At 48.3% G+C, this 20008-nt stretch overlaps 1 protein-coding gene across 2 annotated transcripts in view; it reads right to left on the reverse strand.

Moving 5' to 3' along the window:
• The window catches only part of FSTL4 (follistatin like 4), a 657291-nt gene extending 640914 nt beyond the window's left edge, over positions 1–16377 (reverse strand). Inside the window, exons 1-2 of one of the 2 annotated variants that reach the window (XM_070465356.1) lie at positions 16200–16377; positions 2004–2044 (exon numbers count right to left, since the gene is read on the reverse strand). The gene's annotated coding sequence lies outside the window, so the exon portion shown is untranslated. The remainder of the gene's footprint in view (positions 1–2003; positions 2045–16199) is intronic. The other variant, XM_020908080.2, reaches the window with a different exon arrangement.
• Positions 16378–20008: the final 3631 nt, after the last annotated feature.

Raw genomic sequence — 20008 nt, forward strand, 5'->3', positions numbered from 1 at the left:
TGTAGGACAGGACTCCTCTCCTCCCCTCCCTAGGGTGTGTGTCAGGGGTCCCAGGACAGAAGTGGTGAGGCCTTAGCTTGACCTTAAGTCTAAAGGGACCAGTCATACAGTGGGGAGGTCTTACTGGAAGCCAAGTCCTCAGAAAATCAGAAACCTAACTCCCAGAAGGACTGAGAACACCTTCCAGAGATGCAATGTGATGTCAGAGACAGAACTCTTTGCCAAAACAGCCGAGTTGCTCTTGCCCGACGTGTGCAGGTGCACCCTGGGGGCTGGAGGAGGATCCAGGCATGCGCTAGAAGAAACCACTACCCTCTGCCAGACCCCTGAGTCCTCTTCCTGTCAAGTCTGCTGAATAACACCTCGGTCCAGGGTCCCTCCCAAAGACAAAGCCCCAGCTGCATGGATGGACAAGTCAAGAACATCCTGGTTTCCCTTCCCCAGAAACCACCGGCTCACCCCCTCTTCGGGGCCACACATTGAAAAAACAGACCCAGACCCTCTTTTGCTCAAAATGTCCCAATGCTGAGGTATTGCAGGTAGCCCCACACTCTGGTCTTGAGTCAGAAATTCATTTCAGAGCACTTCTCAAGATGGTTCTTGCATAAATTCCACCTCAGCGCAAAGTGGGTCCCTATTGCAATTCTTCTGCCACCCCAGTCATTTACCACTGCCTTGACCTTTGATGCTAGGTTAATTATAAATAGTTTTGTCCATTGGAGAAATTGAACTGAATTAGCCTAGTTTTCATCTCTCATCAATAATTCAAATGACCTTTTCCCACAAATGGAAAAACTGTCCAGACTGGATGGAGGAGACTCCCCCACCCCATTCCCAGTGAGTGAGTTTTCATCCTGGGGTTGGGGGTGGGAGGTTGGTGGGCACAGTCTCTGCCAGCAGGTCCACAGCCTCCCTCCTCAGCCCCATGCTTGATTTCCCTTGGTCTGGGCTGGACCAGGGCCAGGACACACAGAGGATGTCCCAGGCCGGCTTGGCCCTGTCTGACAGCCTATTAGCCCCAGCTGTCAGAGACATCTGCCTGCTCTGATTACCATCAGAACGGAGGAGAAGCGATGGCCCCCCGCGTCCTGCTGTCTCCCCTGCACTGAACTGTCATCAAATGATGGTACTTCCACTTCAAGGCACTCAGAACCCATCCCTGATTGCTATTTATAACTTTCTTGTGAGGTCACCTGCCGGTGAGGCGGGAGAGGGAGTAGGCCACTTCAGGGCTAAAGGGCCCCAAACAGCACCAACTTCCTGCCACTGCCTCCAGGCAAGAAACAGACAACCTCAGAGCTGAGCAAAATCCATTCATAAAAGATGTATGTGCAACATCAGGTCAGCTTTCGCTGTGTTCCAAGGCTGGGGACTCTGGGGTACACGAGAAGGACATGGAGACTATGGCAGCTTGTGATGCCATGGATGTCACGAGAGGCCTGGAAGGATGGATACAAGAGGTGCTCCATGCTGCCGTGGCCAGGCCCTGCTCCAGCAGGGCTGCCCCAAATCCAAAAAGTCGCTGCTACAATAGCAAGGGGCTGCAGATCTCCAGCTCTGACAGGCTGAGCCACCCTGTGTTATTTCCCTGCGGCTGCTGTAGCAAACTTTTTAACAACAGAAATGTATTCTCTCACAGACCTGGAGCCCAGAAGTCGGAAATCCATCAGGGCCACACAACCTCCAGGGACTCCAAGGGAGAGTCCACTCTTTGCCTCTTCCAACTCCTGGTGGCTCAGCATACCCTGGCTTGTGGCCATATCACTCCACAGTCTCTCTGTGGCTAGATTGCCTCCTCTTCTCCCAGCTGTGTCTTCCTCTCCCTGTCTCAAATCTCTTTCTGCCTTTCTCTTACTATAAATGGACACTTGTCATGAGGCTTGTGGCCCACATGAAAAACACAAGATGGTCACCCCATCTCGACATCTTTAACTTAATTACATACACAAAGACCCTTTTTCCAAATAAGGTCACATCTACGGTTTTCAAGGATATGGACATACCTCTGGAGAGAGCCACCCATTCAGCCCTTTACACAGGCCACCTGTGGAAAAAGAGCAAGTGTTAAGTCTCAAGGGTCAGGCAGCTCTGGGTCTGAAGCCCACCTCTGTACTACTCAATAACTAAGATTTAGTCCTTTCTTAGGATGTTGCCAACACCCGGTTTAATTCCAATGAAGGACCCAGCAGGGCTGTGATGTGAGAACAGGCCTTGCTGGCCTTCTCTAACAGCACAGGAGGTGCGACCCAGGCCCAGATGGGAGCAAGGACCTAGTGGCCATGCAGGATGGCCTGGGATGGGGCCATGTGCTTCCCCCACGGCGGGGACTTGGCACCTCTCTGTCACCTCTCAGGACACCATGTCTTCCCAGGCCTTGGAACCTGTCAGCCTTCCCACTGGTTTCTGCCTCAGTGCCCCCAGCAACACCAACAGGTCTCCATCCGGGCTTTGTTTGCTTTTAATTACTAAGCTGACTAACGAGACCCCAGCATCACCATGTGCAGACACACCTGGCTGCCTCTGACAGGTGATGAATCCTCAGCCACGTTCAAGGGCAGGCCTTCCTGACAGCAGGGGGACAATCGACTGAACCAAATCAGGGTGAGCTGGGAGGTCAAAGAATATTGAATAAGGAGTGTTGTCCCCACCCGACACGTGCCCTGCCTCCCTCCCACCGCCCGGGAGTTCGATGCCCACATCACCTCAGAACTATGTGTTTCTGACAAGGAGGATTGATTCTCCAGGAAAATGGAAAGTGGACATTGAACAAATACTCCCTCACAAATCGAAACTAAGGCAGAGAGCTCTTAACATCGCCTGTGAGTGAGTGAGGGAAGAAGAGTCAAGTTCTAAGGCCGGCGAGAAGACCGAAGTTCATAGGCTCCTTATTCTCCTCCACAAGGTGAAAGGCCTGCCAAGCATGGATTTCTTCCATGCCCCTCCCCCGCCCCCGCCCCAACTCCAAATTCTGTACCCTGCATGCGAGGCCACACAACCTCCCCGGAGCCATCCTCAGGCAGAAGGGCCTCCTAAGTGATCTAGGGTGAGGCAAAGGGCAGAGCAGGAGACAAGGGAACAACTGGGGGTCTTGCAGCCCTCAAGGCCCAAGAGGCCGGCCACATAGGGCCCCGTCAATATCCATCCAGCCCCAGGCAGGGAAGAGTCACCAAGAGGCGCAGAACAGCTTGGTCTTTCCTGAGCCATCGAGGGCACCCGGGGGGACTCAGCTCTAACTCTTCTCCCACGAGGACCCCCCGGCAGGCCCAGAGCTTTAGGTGTTGGTGACATGTGGTCCATTTCCCATCACCCTGCTGAGTGTTGAGATGGATCAGATTCCCTAGGGGACAGTGGTGGCCAGGGAAGAAGAAGGTTTTATGTGAGCTGACAGCCAGCCAGCTTCCTGGGGAACCAAAGACACCACAGCTGTGAGGATAAAAGGCAAGTACACTTTTGATCCCTTTCTTGTAAAAATTGTAAGTACCTATATACTGGCGCACGCGTGCACACACACACACACACCCCTGGAAGAGTCTCTAGAAAGTCACACACTAAAGTGTTAACAGTGTTTTACACTCAGTGATGGGAACTAGAATTTGTTTTTCATTGTGATTTGTCTCTATTTTTCAAATCGTCTACAATGAACACCATAATACTTTTATAATGTGGGGAAAACTGCTATTTTTTAAACTGTACAGATGCAAAGAACTGGCGGCCTTAGAAATCCTCACATCCCTACATCCATTCTGCAAGAACTGTTTCTAACAGACTGTTCCTAATTAAATTATAGAGAAAATCAGTCACACCTTCGCTGATCGTGTCCAGGATGAGGGACCCCAGGCGCTATGATTCTCCTGAGGCAAGGGGGACACTGGACCCTCTCCTCAGCTCCCCTGCAAGTACTGGAGCCTCATGCCAATATTTATCCCATTTAAGAATACCCAAAAGATCCAAATAGATTTCATAAATCACTTAGTCTCTACAGCTTTCTCCTCGAGGACATGCAGGCAGGCTTCTAGTGAAGATGACGCAAAATAACAAGACAGATGTAGTAACTAATACAAAGTGCTTGGTTCACCAAACAAAGAGCTTTTGATGCTGTAACTCAATTTATGTTGGCATAATAGGATCTGAGAGGGCTAAGAGAAGCCATATACAATGGATGGGCAGCCCTGACGGCAAAGGGGGGAGTGGAGATGGGTACCACTTCCCACCACTGGCCCCTCCCACAAACTGCTCACCTGGGACACTGGAAGGATGCTATCCTTCAGGTGAGACTCAGGAGGATTTTTTCACTTTCCTCCAAGAAAAGACTCCAAAACCTGCCAAGACCAAGTCCAACCACCCTCTCTTCCACGCACTCTCCTCAACCATTCATTCATTCATTCAGCACCTACTGTATGTCAAGCACCTACTATGTTCTCCGATGTGAGTATGAGATGAATTTGACAGTCACCAGTGCTCAGGAGTTCCCAAGCTGACGGGTACTTTCTTGGTGTTTCCAGGGGGTGCAGCTAAAAGGTCAGTGGTCCTGCTGTCCCTGCTGACCCCAGAGTAATAAAACAGAGCCCAAACTGCTGACCACTGCAGGTGCCCGCCAGGGGAACACTGGGAGAACCTTGCACCTAGCCTTCAGTCTGGTCTCCTCTCAGAGGCCAGGCTTGAGGAAGAAGGTCTTCCTAGAGACCCCATCCTGGGGTGTGCTCCAGGGCAGCCTGTCATCTCTTTTCCACCATCACAACCATGGTTCCCCTGTGCTCACCTTCATGGTGAGAAGACCTTGGTGTCTGGGGGTCCAGTGACCCACCCTCCTTCAAGGCTTCCCTGAGGCCTTGGCCAAGTCCCTCTCTTCTCTGAGGGCCAGAGTGCCCACTGGTGACAGCTGGGGTTGGCCTACATGGAGACTAAGGGGACAGTCCAGCTCTGCCCTCAGAGACACTCTGAGAAATGTCCTGCACGATGCCCAAAAAGCAGGCTTCGGTGACAAAATCAACAAGCATTTGCCCACTTCTTCAGGACAGATGGGCCAGTGAGACTATTCTAGCCCCAACTTAGTGGCCAATAGTCTTCTCTGTGCTCAGGCGTGTGTGCCCAAGTTGAGATCAAAGGTTCAGGGGACAGGGATGAGCTAATCCCCGACTGAGCAGGCTTCTTGGCCATGAATCAGGAGGATGTGTCAGAGTCGGTGTGAGATGAAGTGCCGCAGGGCACACTGCTCCACAGGCTGCCCACCCAGCATGGATGGAAGCAGCTCCCAGAGGCAGACCAGGGGCCTGGGCAGGGAGCGCCCCCGCACAGAGGAAGCGAGGGGCCAGCCACCACTGCCAACCCAAGGGCAGGGCCTTGGGCAGGAGGTCTGCTCACTGCGCTCACGGTCTTCCTGCGCCCCCGCCCCAGCTCCCAGGGCAGGGAGGGGATCACACAAGCATAGGCACCTTCTCGGGAAGTCTACTGCATGATCCCCACAGACACAGAGGGAGGCCCGCAGACCAGAGCATCACCCCTACCTCCCAGATGAGGAAACCAAGGCTCAGTCCTGGCCAGCAGGATCGGCGCAGAGCTGGCCCCTCACGCAGCCCCAGAGCTCCCTCCTCCACGCTGCCCTCCCACTTCCAGAGGAGTCTCCCTCAGTCAGGAGAAGACCCCCTAATTCTGCCGGGATGGCTGGAACCACCCTTGGCCTGGCACTGGAGCTCCCAACAGTGACTCTCCTTTCCTCTGCCACCCACCTGTTCCCAAGCCAGGCCTGGGAACAGGGAGACATGCTCTGTTCCCCGCTCTGCCACTCACCACGTAAGACCAGGGCAAAGCAGATCACTCTCTGAGCCCCAGGTTCCCCTTCTGTAAAGTGACAATGATACTAAAGGGCATCCAAGGCCTCCCAGCTCTACCCCTACAACTCCAGGGGCACCCAGCAGGCAAAAGCACCTGCAGAGGCTGAAAGACACAGAGCAGGGATGCTCAAAGGGTGGAGATGGAAGGCTATTTCTCCCTGGGCGCTACAAAAGATACTAAAATGGGAAATGTTACATCCATCTCAGAGACCCCACACTCATGTTGGAAGATGAGATAGCCCATGAGCTAAGGTCATTCACAGTGGAAGATGGAATAATTTTAAACCCCCCAGTGAGTGCTCTGAATGCTTCCTGGAGGAGCAGCAGAAGAACCAGCCCCTTGGAGCAGGATGTCTGAATGGGCCACAAGTGGGCATCTCAGGCCATGGGGGGCAACATCTATGGAGGCCTGAACAGAGCAAAGAGCAGGGGTCCAGGGCCACTGGGTTGTGTGTCCAGAAACCTGCCCTGAGCTACTAGCTCGAGGAAGGACAAGAGTTCAACATGTTGAAGCTAGCAAGTTCCTTTTAATGACTCTTAAGTGCTTCCTTACAACTTTCTATAAATCCACCAGCTCTTTCCCATCCCAGAACTCCACACACAACCTCATTAGGAGGCAGTAAGTGGTGGGAAATATTGATACTTCTGGCTAATCGCGTTATTAATACCATTACCATTCATATCACCTCGTAAACCACTCTTGTAGGACATTTAGCATGGGTAAGTCCAAATGAAGATAATACTATTGCTAATTATATCTCTATAAACGTATTTTATGGCAGAGAACAAGAGCTCTTATATCCTCTGATTACTCAGTTGCCAGAACCATAAGGAAGTAGGCAAGTCTTCATGAAGACGTGTCCTCAGGGGATGATTCATTCCGAATAATTGTGGTTAGCAAAAGCACAAGAGCTTTCAGATTTTTAAAAGAAAGCGATTGTAATTTGCAGAAGAGAAGGCAGGGAGGAAACATCACAGGCAACCATAGTAAGTGAGGCTGACTCACTTACTCAGTGGCCTCAGTTGCTCTGGAACTGCTGGTCAGAATGCCCAGGCTTGTCCTCTTGGGTCTGCATGTCCATGGGGCTAGGGAGGGACTGCCTGAAGCTCATTTGTGTTGTCTGCACACTGGCGTCGGTGACCAGGGACTCAGGGAGGAAAGCTAAGCATGTGTCTACATTTCACGTGTGTACTGTTGCTCAATTGTGTCCGATTCTTTGCAACCCCATGGACTGCAGCTCGCCAGGCTCCCCTGTCCAGGGGATCCTCCAGGCAAGAATACTGGAGTGGGTTGCCATTTTCTCCTTCAGGGGATCTTCCTGACCCAGAGATGGAGCCCACATCTCCTGCATCTCTTACACTGGCAGGGGATTTCCTTACCCACTGAGCCACCTGGGAAGCCCTTTCATGAGGGGAGTCTAAATCCAGCAACCCTGAGATAATGTTTGGAAATTACTCACATCTTATTTTCCTGCTGGTTTACTTAGCACTTATGGACTTAATGTGGAGAAGGTGTCTGAAGCTGGTGGAGGGGCATACGACTATAACTGTCTCTGGGAACGGTGCCAGCCTTGCTAGTTCCCCTCCAGCTTTGTTTGGGAAACATCACCCCAAGATAAGGGTCAAAATGCTTACCCTAATGGAGACTGTAAATAAGAAAATAAACACTTTTCTTTTCCTCTTTCTAGCTGAGCTCAGACAATTTACAGTATCAAATGTCCCCTTGTACTCTGAAGAACTGGAATCGATTTTTTTTTCCTTAAAATTGCTCATTGGGTTGCTTATAAATTTCTCCAGCTGTTGTTATCAAGTTGTAAATTGAAGTTATGAGAATAATCACAGATCAATTGCAGTCATTCTGAGGCAGGGCTAGGTCTATACAAACATAGGTTCTTCAGAGTTTCAACAGGCATTTAAAGTAAATTATCTTTAGCTCAGATTCAATTCATTAAGAATTGGTGAGATCTCAGCCAGATACTAGGGAGAAGTCATCTTCCCTCTGTCTATGAGTTTGTCATCAGTGTAATTCATTAAATATTTCAAGTTTCCCTCCTATGGGCATTTCTCCATCTCTTCTAAAGGTGGCCAAGAGATTTGTTTCGACCAAAAAACTGTGAGCATGAGTACCATATACCAGTTCCGGGTTGGTGCTTTAAAACAAAGGTCGACAAGCGTTTTCACTAAAACAACAGACAGTGTGTATATCTAGGCTCTGTGAGCTGCATGGTCACTGTTACAACTACTCAACTCTGTGTTATAGTGTGAAAGCAGCCAGTGATAACATGTAATCTAATGGGTGTGGCCGTGTTTTCAGAAACCTTTATTTGTGGACACGGAAATTTTAAATCCATATAATTTTTATGTATCCCCAAAATGTGATTCTTTAGATTTTTTTTTAACCAATAGAAGATGTGGTTTAAAATATACGTATCTTCCTACCCTGTAGAATGTACAAAGACAGATGACAAGTCGGATTTGACCCAAAGGCTATACTTTACCAATCCCTGCCACAAAAGAATCGGTGGGTGATTTGTTCTATCCATGTCCTCTGCCCAGACGACCACAGAAGCACTTGTAGACACAGAGTCTCTATCAACCCGGGTCCATGAGTGTCTCTGCTGAGCAGAGCCTCCAGTCAGTTCCCACTGGACATTAGAGTAAATAAGAAATACACTCTTGTTTTTTACACCCCAGAGATTTGGGTTGGGGGGTGGAGGATGGGTTACTTGCTACTGCACCAAACTTAGCCTATCCTATCTGACACAACCTATGAAGGATTTTTCTAAGTGAATTAATGGAATAGACATAATCTCACTATGAAAGTTCTATTAAGAAAAGAAATGATTTTTTTAAACAGAAAATGATTTTTGAAAGACAATTTAAATGTCTTTTGCACTGCCCATTTTCATTTAAAAATCATAAATTATATATAAATGACTTGAATCTGTCCGTTAAGACAAATCCTGAACAGGCTGAAACTTGACAACATCACCTAAATCTATTTAGAATCACAGTAGATTTTTAGGGTCATGTCCTCTTCAAGGATATTCACATTCACATTAGTTTCTCCTCATCTGTCCCGTTCAGTAAGACTGACAGTTTGGGATCTCAGCCTCATACCCAATATTTCCATCTTTAGCCCAAGTGATGGATAGGGAGCAGCAGATGGTTCCAGACAGAATGAGCCATTCCAAACATCATATTCTAATAAGATATGACTGAGAAAGAAACAGGCAGGTAGATAGAGATGGAGAGACACGCTGGGTGGCTTTGGGCATGCTCCTTGTCCTCTCCAGGTCTCAGTTTCCTCATCTGTAAAACTGGGAGATGGAATAAATGTCCTCTATGTGCTCTTTCAGTTCAGATATTCTGAGACTAGATATCATTTCAGACAACTTAAAACAGACCCTTTGGGATCTGACTAACAAACAAAATAGAAAGGGATTTAGGACACCATCTAGAAGCCTGAATAAGAGCCTTCACCAGAGAAGTCAGACATGTCTCTGTTTGGAACCAACAGAATTGATCTAGTGTGGCCAGGAAATTAACTAAAAATGAAATGCAAATGAACAACAAACATATAAGAAAATCTCCCTAGAGATCAAAGTAATGCCAATTTAAATATCAAGATACAATTTTCCATCTACTGGCCCTACATATTCACAAGGAAAATTGTAGCATGTTGAAGAGCAGGGAGAAAAGAGGCCGTGTGCTGATGAGAATGTAAGCTCAAGTGGTTTTTCTAGAAGGCAGTGTGGCAATAGGAACTGAAAACCATAAGCATGGGCATACTTTTTGACCAAGCAATTCAACTTTTTTTTTTTTAGAAAAAAGCTGAGTAACTCCCTCCCACAAGATATACAGTACCCAACTAATAAATGCAACATTGTTTCTAACCAAAAAAAATATAGAAACAAATAAATGATCAAAGGTAAGAAACTAAATAAATAAAAGATGGCACATTGATACTGTGGGATACAATTCAGTCACTAAAAGTAATGCTGCCATACATAAAATGAGCCTAATTTTGATTGGGAAAAAATATAAATTATATTCATAAATAGAAAAAAAAATTTAAATTTTTTTCACCAAAAATAGGAGTAGTTATATCTAGAGATGCTAATTTTCTTAATTCCCCTTTTTCATATTTTCTATATTATTGTTATAAAATTAAAAGCCATCGTCCCTGTAAGCAGCACTTAGCACATCTTCCCAGAAGCGCACTGAGGGTTCGGGCACCGTTCTGGCAAGGTTTCGGCTTCCTGACCATCAGAGCCTGAGTCTCCTGCTACCCAGTCAGACTCACCCCTAAGGCTTTCTCCAAGCCCAACACAGCAAAGAAAATCCATACCACTTTCCATGGTCTATTCTACTTTCACTTGATTTTCAAAGACTCTTTTGTAAAAACTCTGGTCCTACAGGATGTGAATTTTGTTTTTAAAAAAATTCAGATTTGGAAAATTATACTTCTCTAAGAACTTGTCCATTTCTTCCAAGTTGTCCATTTTATTGGCATAGAGCTGCTGGTAGTAGTCTCTTATGATCCTTTGTATTTCAGTGTTGTCTGTTGTGATCTCTCCATTTTCGTTTCTAAATTTGTTAATTTGGTTCTTCTCCCTTTGTTTCTTAATGAGTATTGCTAATGGTTTGTCAATTTTGTTTATTTTTTCAAAAAACCAGCTTTTAGCTTTGTTGATTTTTGCTATGGTCTCTTTAGTTTCTTTTGCATTTATTTCTGCCCTAATTTTTAAGATTTCTTTCCTTCTACTAACCCTGGGGTTCTTCATTTCTTCCTTCTCTAGTTGCTTTAGATGTAGAGTTAGGTTATTTATTTGACTTTTTTCTTGTTTCTTGAGGTAGGCCTGTAATGCTATGAATCTTCCCCTTAGCACTGCTTTTACAGTGTCCCATAGGTTTTGGGTTGTTGTGTTTTCATTTTCATTCATTTCTATGCATGTTTTGATTTCTTTTTTTATTTCTTCTATGATTTGTTGGTTATTCAGAAGTGTGTTGTTTAGCCTCCATATGTTTGAATTTTTAATAATTTTTTTCCTGTAATTGAGAATCTTACTGCACTGTGGTCAGAAAAGATAACTGGAATGATTTCAATTTTTTTGAATTTACCAAGACTAGATTTAACATAGGCAAAACACTCTCAGACATAAATCACAGCAGGATCCTCTATGACGCACATCCCAGAATTTTAGAAACAAAAGCAAAAATAAACAAATGGAACCTAATGAAACTTAAAAGCTTTTGCACAACAAAGGAAACTAGAAGCAAGGTGAAAAGACAGCCCTCAGATTAGGAGAAGATAATAGCAAATGAAGCAACAGACAAAGGATTAATCTCAAAAATATACAAGTAACTCCTCCAGCTCAACTCCAGAAAAATAAATGACCCAATCAAAAAATGGGCCAAAGAACTAAACAGACATTTCTCCAAGGAAGACATACAGATGGCAAAAAAACACATGAAAAGATGCTCAACATCACTCATTATCAGAGAAATGCAAATCAAAACCACAATGAGGTACCATTACACGCCAGTCAGGATGGCTGCTATCCAAAAGTCTACAAACAATAAATGCTGGAGAGGGTGTGGAGAAAAGGGAACGCTCTTACACTGTTGGTGGGAATGCAAATTAGTACAGCCACTATGGAAAACAGTGTGGAGATTTCTTAAAAAGCTGGAAATAGAACTGCCATATGACCCAGCAATCCCACTTCTGGGCATACACACCGAGGAAACCAGATCTGAAAGAGACACGTGCACCCCAATGTTCATCGCAGCACTGTTTATAATAGCCAGGACATGGAAGCAACCTAGATGCCCATCAGCAGACGAATGGATGAGGAAGCTGTGGTACATATACACCATGGAATATTACTCAGCCATTAAAAAGAATTCATTTGAATCAGTTCTAATGAGATGGATGAAACTGGAGCCCATTATACAGAGCGAAGTAAGTCAGAAAGATAAAGACCATTACAGTATACTAACACATATATATGGAATTTAGAAAGATGGTAATGATAACCCTATATGCAAAACAGAAAAAGAGACCCAGATGTATAGAACAGACTTGTGGACTCTGTGGGAGAAGGCGAGGGTGGGATGTTTCAAGAGAACAGCATCGAAACATGTATACTATCTAGGGGGAAACAGATCACCAGCCCAGGTTGGATGCATGAGACAAGTGCTCAGGCCTGGTGCACTGGGAAGACCCAGAGGGATCGGGTGGAGAGGGAGGTGGGAGGGGGGACCGGGATGGGGAATACATGTAAATCCATGGCTAATTCATTTCAATGTATGACAAAACCCACTGCAATGTTGTATAGTAATTAGCCTCCAACTAATAAAAATAAATGGAAAAAACAAATTAAAAAAATAAAAAAAAAATTCAGAGCACTTCACATATTTCATCCTCTTCCAGGTTCATATTGCATATTAATATACAGCCTCTGAAAAGTCCTGCAGTGATGTAATCTACTTAACTTTGTCTCACCCCCATGTCTCATGAGTTTATTTAATCATGGAAAGTTGGTTTGGGGGAAGTTATCTTTTTATTAACAGGATGTCAATTAACAGCCCATAAACACTGTGTAGAATATGTCCGCATTGCACAGAACATCCTCAGACTTTTGATTTCATCTCTGCTCTTGTGGGATTGTAGAACCAAGTTGTTCATAATAAAATATTCTGTCTCAAATTGCCTAGTGGGAATGAGGTCATGGCTGATCACTCTTTTGCTCAGTGGGATACATTTCTGGGTGTTCCAAAGCAAAGATGGACAGTGTACCATTTTCCAAATTAGGCTGATGAATGCATCAACCTTTTCTACCTGCCAGTAACACCACAAGAAGTTTTTAAAAAGCTTGTGTTTACTGTCTGCAATACACATGGGGCCATTAGCCAGCTGGCCGGCCTTATGCAAGTTTCATTGCTGCCAACTTGCAATGAGCTGCCCACTCCCTAGCTGAGAACCACGATCAATGCTCCTTCAATGCTAAAGGATCGCAGGGGTGAGGAGTGGGGGTGGGGGGCAATTTGGTTTGATAAGAAACAGAGAAACAAGGAGAAAGGGACAAAGCCTTCCTTCTAACCTCTGCATTAGAGTCCGTCTACTCAAAGCCTCATTCCAGGCATCACTACCTGCCTGTTCTACCAATCTCTTGATAATTTAGATGTGCTTCCAATTGAGAGCTGTGTTGTTTAATAAAGCAAAGATAATCGACACTTCCTCGGTGTTATAATAGCCTCTCTGTATGTTTACTTGAGAACAAATGCTGTTATAATTTCTTCGGGGAATCAATATCTTCCGATGCATATGCACTGCCCTATTGGAGGTTCAGATTGTTTAAGGAGAGAAGGGGAAATTTATTGCCTTGTAAATGCTGGCAGAAAATAGTAGATTTAGTGAGAACTGTAATTAAAGTTTTGCTGGTAATAAAAGATGGAGGCAATCCACAATCACACAGATTTTCCAGTCCTCAGCCCTAGATCGGCTAAACCACCACAGGGCCCTGGACACTTGCAAGTCTCTGTACAATCAGCCTCTGAAACAGAAAGTTCTGTGGCCCCAAAGGCTGCCAGCTCCTGGGCCCTTTAGGTACCCTCCACATGCTCCCAAGCCCAGCACACTACTGTCATTCAACCTTCATCTGCTCTCTTCAGCTATAGAGGCAATACGGCCAACAGCTGTTTTCAACTACTTCCAAAGCTGGCTGTTCAAGCCAGAACCCTGCTGGGTGAGCAGTCCACACAGGACTCGATGCTGGGGAGCAGAGACTGGAGGTAAGGACCTGCCTTCCAAAAAGAAAGAGTTAGTCGCTCAGTTGTGTCCAACTGCTAGTCCTTGGACTGTAGCCCACAAGGTTCCTCTGTCCATGGGATTCTCCAGGCTAGAATACTGGAGTGGGTTGCCATTCCCTTCTCCAGGGGATCTTCCCCACCCAGGGATCAAATCTGGGTCTCCTGCCTGCAGGCAGATTCTTTACCATCTGAGCCACCAGGGAAGCCCCCCAAAACTCCAACATTAGAGAAATGAATAATTTCCCTTCAACCTTCCTGAAAGGACCCCACACACACCTCCACACTCCCAGGAACCCAACTCAGGCTCTCCAGAGCAGTACATGACAGTTTCCTGAAATGATCTTCTCTCATCTCTCACTGGGCACCTGGGCAGATCTGTGTCTGAGGCAGAGGATTACATGGTTGCGGGGCAGGGGGGATGGAGACCTCCCAGCATGCACTGGAGGCTAAAAATGCTGACTGTCCACAAGTTTCCACCGAACCCCTGCCACTGGACCCAGGAGGTCAGCACCGTCTTTTCCAGGCAGGATAAAATCACAGTCAGCTCTCCTGAGACCCCATATCAGAAACATGTCAGTCTACAGAGGAAGGGGGCAATGTCACAGACCCACAGAGATAGACACATTTTCAAGCCTTCCTCCTTGGCTGACCCTTCGGAGGAGAACCGCAGAGAAGCGGAGAAGGGAGCTAGACTGAAGCTAAAAGAAAGCAGGCTCAAGGGGGCTTACACGTCCATGAGGAGGAAGGAGGGCTGGCTGAGACCATCAACTGCTGGCATCTCTGGCTCCATGCCTTTCTCTCCTGTCTCAGAGTCCAGCCTCTAGCACTCCTCTACAATGTTTAGAGGCCTAAGAGCTGCCAAGGGTCTTCAGCACGGTCTTCCTGACAAAATGCATGGTCCACAGCCCACAGTGCCAAGGTGGCCACAACGTCAAGCTCCAGCCACACATGGCCCTTAGCAGCTGGGCTCTCCCAGCCAGAGCCAGGCACACCCATCCCTCTCCAAGGCTGGACCGCCACAGCAGACTCAGCTAGCACTGGACAGCACAGAGCACAGGGTGAGGGGTATCACCTGGCTGCCCCCAGTATGTAAGACCTTCGAGTTTTGCAGTCCCCTGCTGGGAGGCTCCCCTGAGAGTCAGGGGTGGGCCTGCACCAGTTCTGATGTTCTCCCTGCAATCTCTCTCTTCAGACACCTCAGAACCTACGCCGACCACACTGTTCATCTCCAAATGGGTGAGAGACTCGCCCCATCTCACATCAACTGCCCACCATCTGCCCGCAGGGAGGAGGCTCAGGGCAAGTCCCAAGAATGTGCTCCTGTCTGCAATGTCCCAGCCCTGCAGCTTCTCCAAGAAATCCAGTGATCCTGGATGAGGGGTCTGCAGCTTGGTCTGCAGTGGGGACCCTCAGCTGCTGCTGATCCAATAACATTACCAGCAGGCATTAAATCTATCCTCAGTTAACCCAGTGCCTTTAATAATAAAAAAGATTTTGCACAGGGGATAAATACTCTGTCTCATTTTCTCACTCTCACTGGTCTCCTGTCACTATGCACTTATTAATACAGTCGCTAATATACAGCTCCCAATCAGCCACTAAAATTCTGCTGTTATTCCTACTAATTCGACAATAAAATGTCGCTGTGCCAGGCCATAAAAGGGGGCTGTCACGTGACTGGGGGGCTCTAGGGGAGGTGAGCTATGAGGCCCGGGGTCTCAAACTGCCCTCCGGAAACCGAGGCGCCAGGGTCACAGCGCAAGCCACACCCCAACCACAGCCTCTGCAGGCCCTGACTGCCAAGGACCCAGACAAGGCCCGAAATGCAGATAGAGGTGTCCCCCACTTTGTTAGTGTCCTTCTACTGCTGCTCATGATGGGTAGCATGTGTGCGTGCTCAGTTGCTACGTCATGTCCAACTCTTTGCGACCCTATGGATTATAGCCCATCACGCTCCTCTGCCCATGGAATTCTCCAGGCAAGAATACTGGAGTGGGTTGCCATGCCCTCCTCCAGGGGATCTTCCTGACCCAAGGACCGAACCCACATCTCTTGCACCTCCTGCACTGCCAGGCAGACTCTCTACCACTATGCCATCTGGGAATCCCCAATCTTGACAGTTACTCAACAAATATTTGTTGACTAAATAAACACATCAGAAATAACTAACAGCCTTGCCCTACATGTCCTGAGGTCAGTGACCTGCAAACCATATAGACCCCAACAGTTAACAGCCATGGACCAGGCGATGCAGAGAAGCATGGGGTGTCCCTGACAAAGGCAGAAAGCTGGTCTGTGTTAGCCCCTCCAGCTTGAAGACCCATGCCATGGCAAGTAGGACCCAGGCCAGGGCCCATCTCTGCCCTCATGTTCATCCTACCAAAAGGAGATAGAGTGGGATCTTTAATACCAGGCCAGGGAGGAAAGACCAAGCCATCTCTGAACAGTGGTCAAGGTCATGTGGTCATGCATGGTATAGACATCCGAGGAGAGGTCAGGGCTGAGGAAACAACCTCGAGCGCCACACTGTATTTCTTCCTATTATATGCTTACCTTAGAGAGATGATCAGTGAGGAGGAGTCAGCACTGAGAAGTAACATGTGGATTTACACCAGGACTTGTTGGCCAGACAATCCTGAGCCCAGGGCCCGTCAGTGGCCAAGGCCACCAGACGGAGGGCTGGCCTGGGTGTGTGACACGCTCCAACCCTCCACCAACTAGAAGCCCCAAATTCAAGGCAGGATGCTGGCTTCACCCAGGGCCAGTGTTGGGTCACTATTAGGCATCTGTTTAGCACCGAATGGGTCTGTTCTCTCAAGGCCCCACCCCTCCCACCATCTACCACACCCACGGGTGTGACCGCAAGTCTAAGTGGCTCGCTTCAGACTTGCTGACTGAACTGTGAAATCAACATCCAGTCCAACTGCTGCCATAAACTGTTAAGCACTTACTGTATGCAGTAAAAGTCCTGATTTAGAATCTCAGCTCGACTACTCACCAACAACATACACTCAAATAAGCCACTTAACCTCTCTGAGCCTTCGTTTCCTCCTTTGGCAATGGGGATAATAATAATAATGTCACTCGCAGCTGTTGTAGGAATTAAAGGGAGAATCATGTAAATCACTTGAGGAAGCGCCTAGCAGAGACAGGTGCGCAAGACGGTGGTCAGGAAGACTTCCTGGAAGAAGGGGCACTGGAGCTGGGAGACTGAGCAGGATTTGAAGAGGGGAACGGGGTGGTGGGACAGTGATTCCTATCCTGCTACCCTCCCTGAGCCTGCCTGATCCTCCCCTGCCCTCACCCCTACCCCTACTATCCAATCTGGGCGGGAGCAAAGCCTCTCCCTCTGCCTGAAAGCAGCTGGGGCAAATTTCTCAATGTGAAAATTTTTGATTCTTCAAGAGAAACTCTTGTAGGAAACTGAGGGGGAAAAAAGGGAACCCATAAGGAAAATGCAAACACATAAGCACAAGGCTTTTAAAGAATACAGATTTCCCCCGCCCCACTCAGGTTAAGCACTATTTTTGATGCCCCTCCCTGTCATCTGCGCGCCTGGTCCATCTGTCAGACTGTGGCTAGGAAATGAGCCAGCCCCCACCTGGGCCCAGGTAAGGTCTGCAGCCCTGCAGGGGCCTGACTCCTCGCAGCCACCTCCGAGGGCAGGGAGGGGATGTCCCTATGACCCGGGCCCACCCAGCCGGTGCTGCACCCCCAGGGCCTCTCTAGCCACACACTCCCTCCAGCCCTGCACTAGGCACCTGCCACCTTAGCTCTGCCCCCTCCCCCAGCTTTGCATGACAGGCCAGCTTCCCGCTCCTAGGACAGGGGCTCTCTTGCTTGCAGATCCCTGAGCTACTGTGCACACCCTTCTCTTCCATCCCGGGAACACATCCTGGAAGGCTGGAGTTGCCATCAGAGTTTACAAAATCATAGATGAGATAGACACTCGGGTGACCAGAATCAACTCCTTCAGCACCAGATCCTTGGCAAGAGGGACCTCACTCTGTCCACTAAACCCAGAGCTAGGAGGAGCACGGCATGAGTCCCAGCAGCAGATCCTGACTTTAGGATGAAGACGGCCACCGCCATCAGTGAGTCTGCGAGCTGCCAGCCATCAGCTCCCCCTTCCTGGACTCACTCTCTGCGCTCCTCCCTGGGGCTCCAGTGGGCACAGCACCAGCGCAGCACATCTGGGAGGACAGGCCCAGCAGAGGGCACTGATGGGTGGGTTGGCTCACAGCAAGTCCCCAGGGGAGCCCAAGCACAGCCCCAACATTGTCCCACTGTGCAGTCACCCATTCCCCAGCCCCTGGGACCTGGCAGCTCAGAGAATGTGTCTACCTTGGCCAAGCCCAGCAATTCTCTAATTACACCTCGAGGAAAGCAGACCCACCAAGACAGGGCGTAGTTGGGCAAGCTCTGTTCAAAGCTGCAGAGACGAACCCCAAATTCACCAGACAGTCAGGGTTACTATCGTAAGTCTCCCTCTTGGTTGACTAGAAATCCAAAAACTTCCAAGTGTATATCCTGAAAGATCTTTGAACCAAAATGGTTCAGGTCGCTGCTTTCAACAGCAGGCAGAAGCGGTCCCTCTTAAAGGGCATAGTTCCCTTGGCTCACTGTGACCTCACGTGTCAGATCTGGGGGCCTTAGGGGTCCCCCCAGGCTGTTCCTACAACCTGGAAACAGAAAATCCCTTCATCAGAGCAGCTGCTTCCGTTTGGAGCATGCTGGCCCACTGCTGCCCTGCCTCAGGACTCCAGTAAGGACCTGAAGAGGGGCATGCTCTTTGTTTACAGATGGGATTCAGACCCGGGCAGGCAGGGCCTTATCTAGCATGGGCTATGCCTGCAGAATCACCTAGGAGTCTTGTCAAAATTCCTGTTCTAACGCAGCTGGTGTGGAAGGGTCCCCGAGATCCCTCATTTTCAATATGCTCCCAGGTGGTGTCTGTGCTGCTGGTCCAGGGACCACACTTCAAGTAGCAAGACTCAGAGCAGCACCTCCCCAGAAAACATGAGTCACATCTATAATTTTAAATTTCCTTGTAAGTAGATTAAAAATAAATGTATATAATTGATTTAACTCAGTATATCTAAGTCAACTTGTAATCCATATACAAATTATTAATGAGAAAGCCTACATTCTTTCTCTGTACCAAGTCTCCAAACTCCATTGCCCCTTTTATACTTCCAGCCCATCTTTGGACCAGCCGCACTTCAAGGGCTCAGTAGCCACACGTGGCTAGTGGCTACCTTTGAACAGCAGAGCTCCAGAGGATGGGAGAAGAGGGAAAGAAGATGAGGGCAGGGAAGAAGGATGGGAGCAAGTCACTGGGGTGACCCATATTGGCACAGAACTGGAAGAGCATAGAGAAGTGTTTGTAGACTGAACCCTGCCCCTGACTCTGCAAGTGTGCCGAAAAGAATCAGGTAAACTCTGGACCTCGCTCTTTCATCTGTGAAATGGGGATAGCAGAGCCTGCCCATCATTCAGCCTGAAGTCCAGGCCAGACCCTGCTCCCAGAAGGTGGGGCTTGCCAACATGGGGTTCTGCAGAACACAAAACTGGAGGCTCTCCTGGCAACAATGCCAGGCTCCCCAGGGCAGGGTCTGAACCCTCCAGAGTCCTGACACAAGCATCTCTGCTCACACAGGGCACTCCTGGGATCAAGCAGACAGACAGCACCTCTATCCTGACTCCAAAACCACCATGAATGCTCTAGTCCTATCTGGGAAGGACACTTTGCTGTCCCTGTGAATCGAGGAAACACAAGCCCATAAAATTAGTGTCTCCCCACCAATCTCAAGCTGTCAGAGGAGCTATTTTGAGGACCCTGCTGTTGCATTCAGTTTCACATTCTTTTCTGACTTTTTCCTGTGCTCTGAGAGCTGAGTCACCAGAGAGGCAGGCCCTGGTGGGCGTTCTGAATCCTAGACCCTGGAGACCCAAAAGGGAGTTGGGAGAAGGAAACTTCACAGAACTCAGGGCCAGACCTGAGGTTATCCGAGGATAACCCTTGGAATGCCAGCCTGCACTGGCAAAGCACTGAATGCCACGTGTAAGCCTAGCCACCCTCATTGTATGATAGAACTGAAGGAGAAGGAGAAGAAAGAGGCTGAGTCAGGTGAGGTGACCTGATGGCACAATGCAGCAAATCCCTAAGCAAGAACATGGGTTTTCTAAACCCTGTTCCTGTGATGCCGCCACGCTCACAGAGGCCCGGTGAGCCAGCTGCCCACCCCGGCTCCCCCTTGGGAGTGAAGGACACAGCCCAGCCTCCAGCTCCACACACAGCTCAAGGGCTCGGCTCCCTGAGAAGTAGGGGATCCGCCATCACTGCCCAAGAGCGTCCAGAG

Source organism: Odocoileus virginianus, chromosome 3 (assembly GCF_023699985.2).
Source record: "Odocoileus virginianus isolate 20LAN1187 ecotype Illinois chromosome 3, Ovbor_1.2, whole genome shotgun sequence".
Taxonomy (NCBI): domain Eukaryota; kingdom Metazoa; phylum Chordata; class Mammalia; order Artiodactyla; family Cervidae; genus Odocoileus; species Odocoileus virginianus.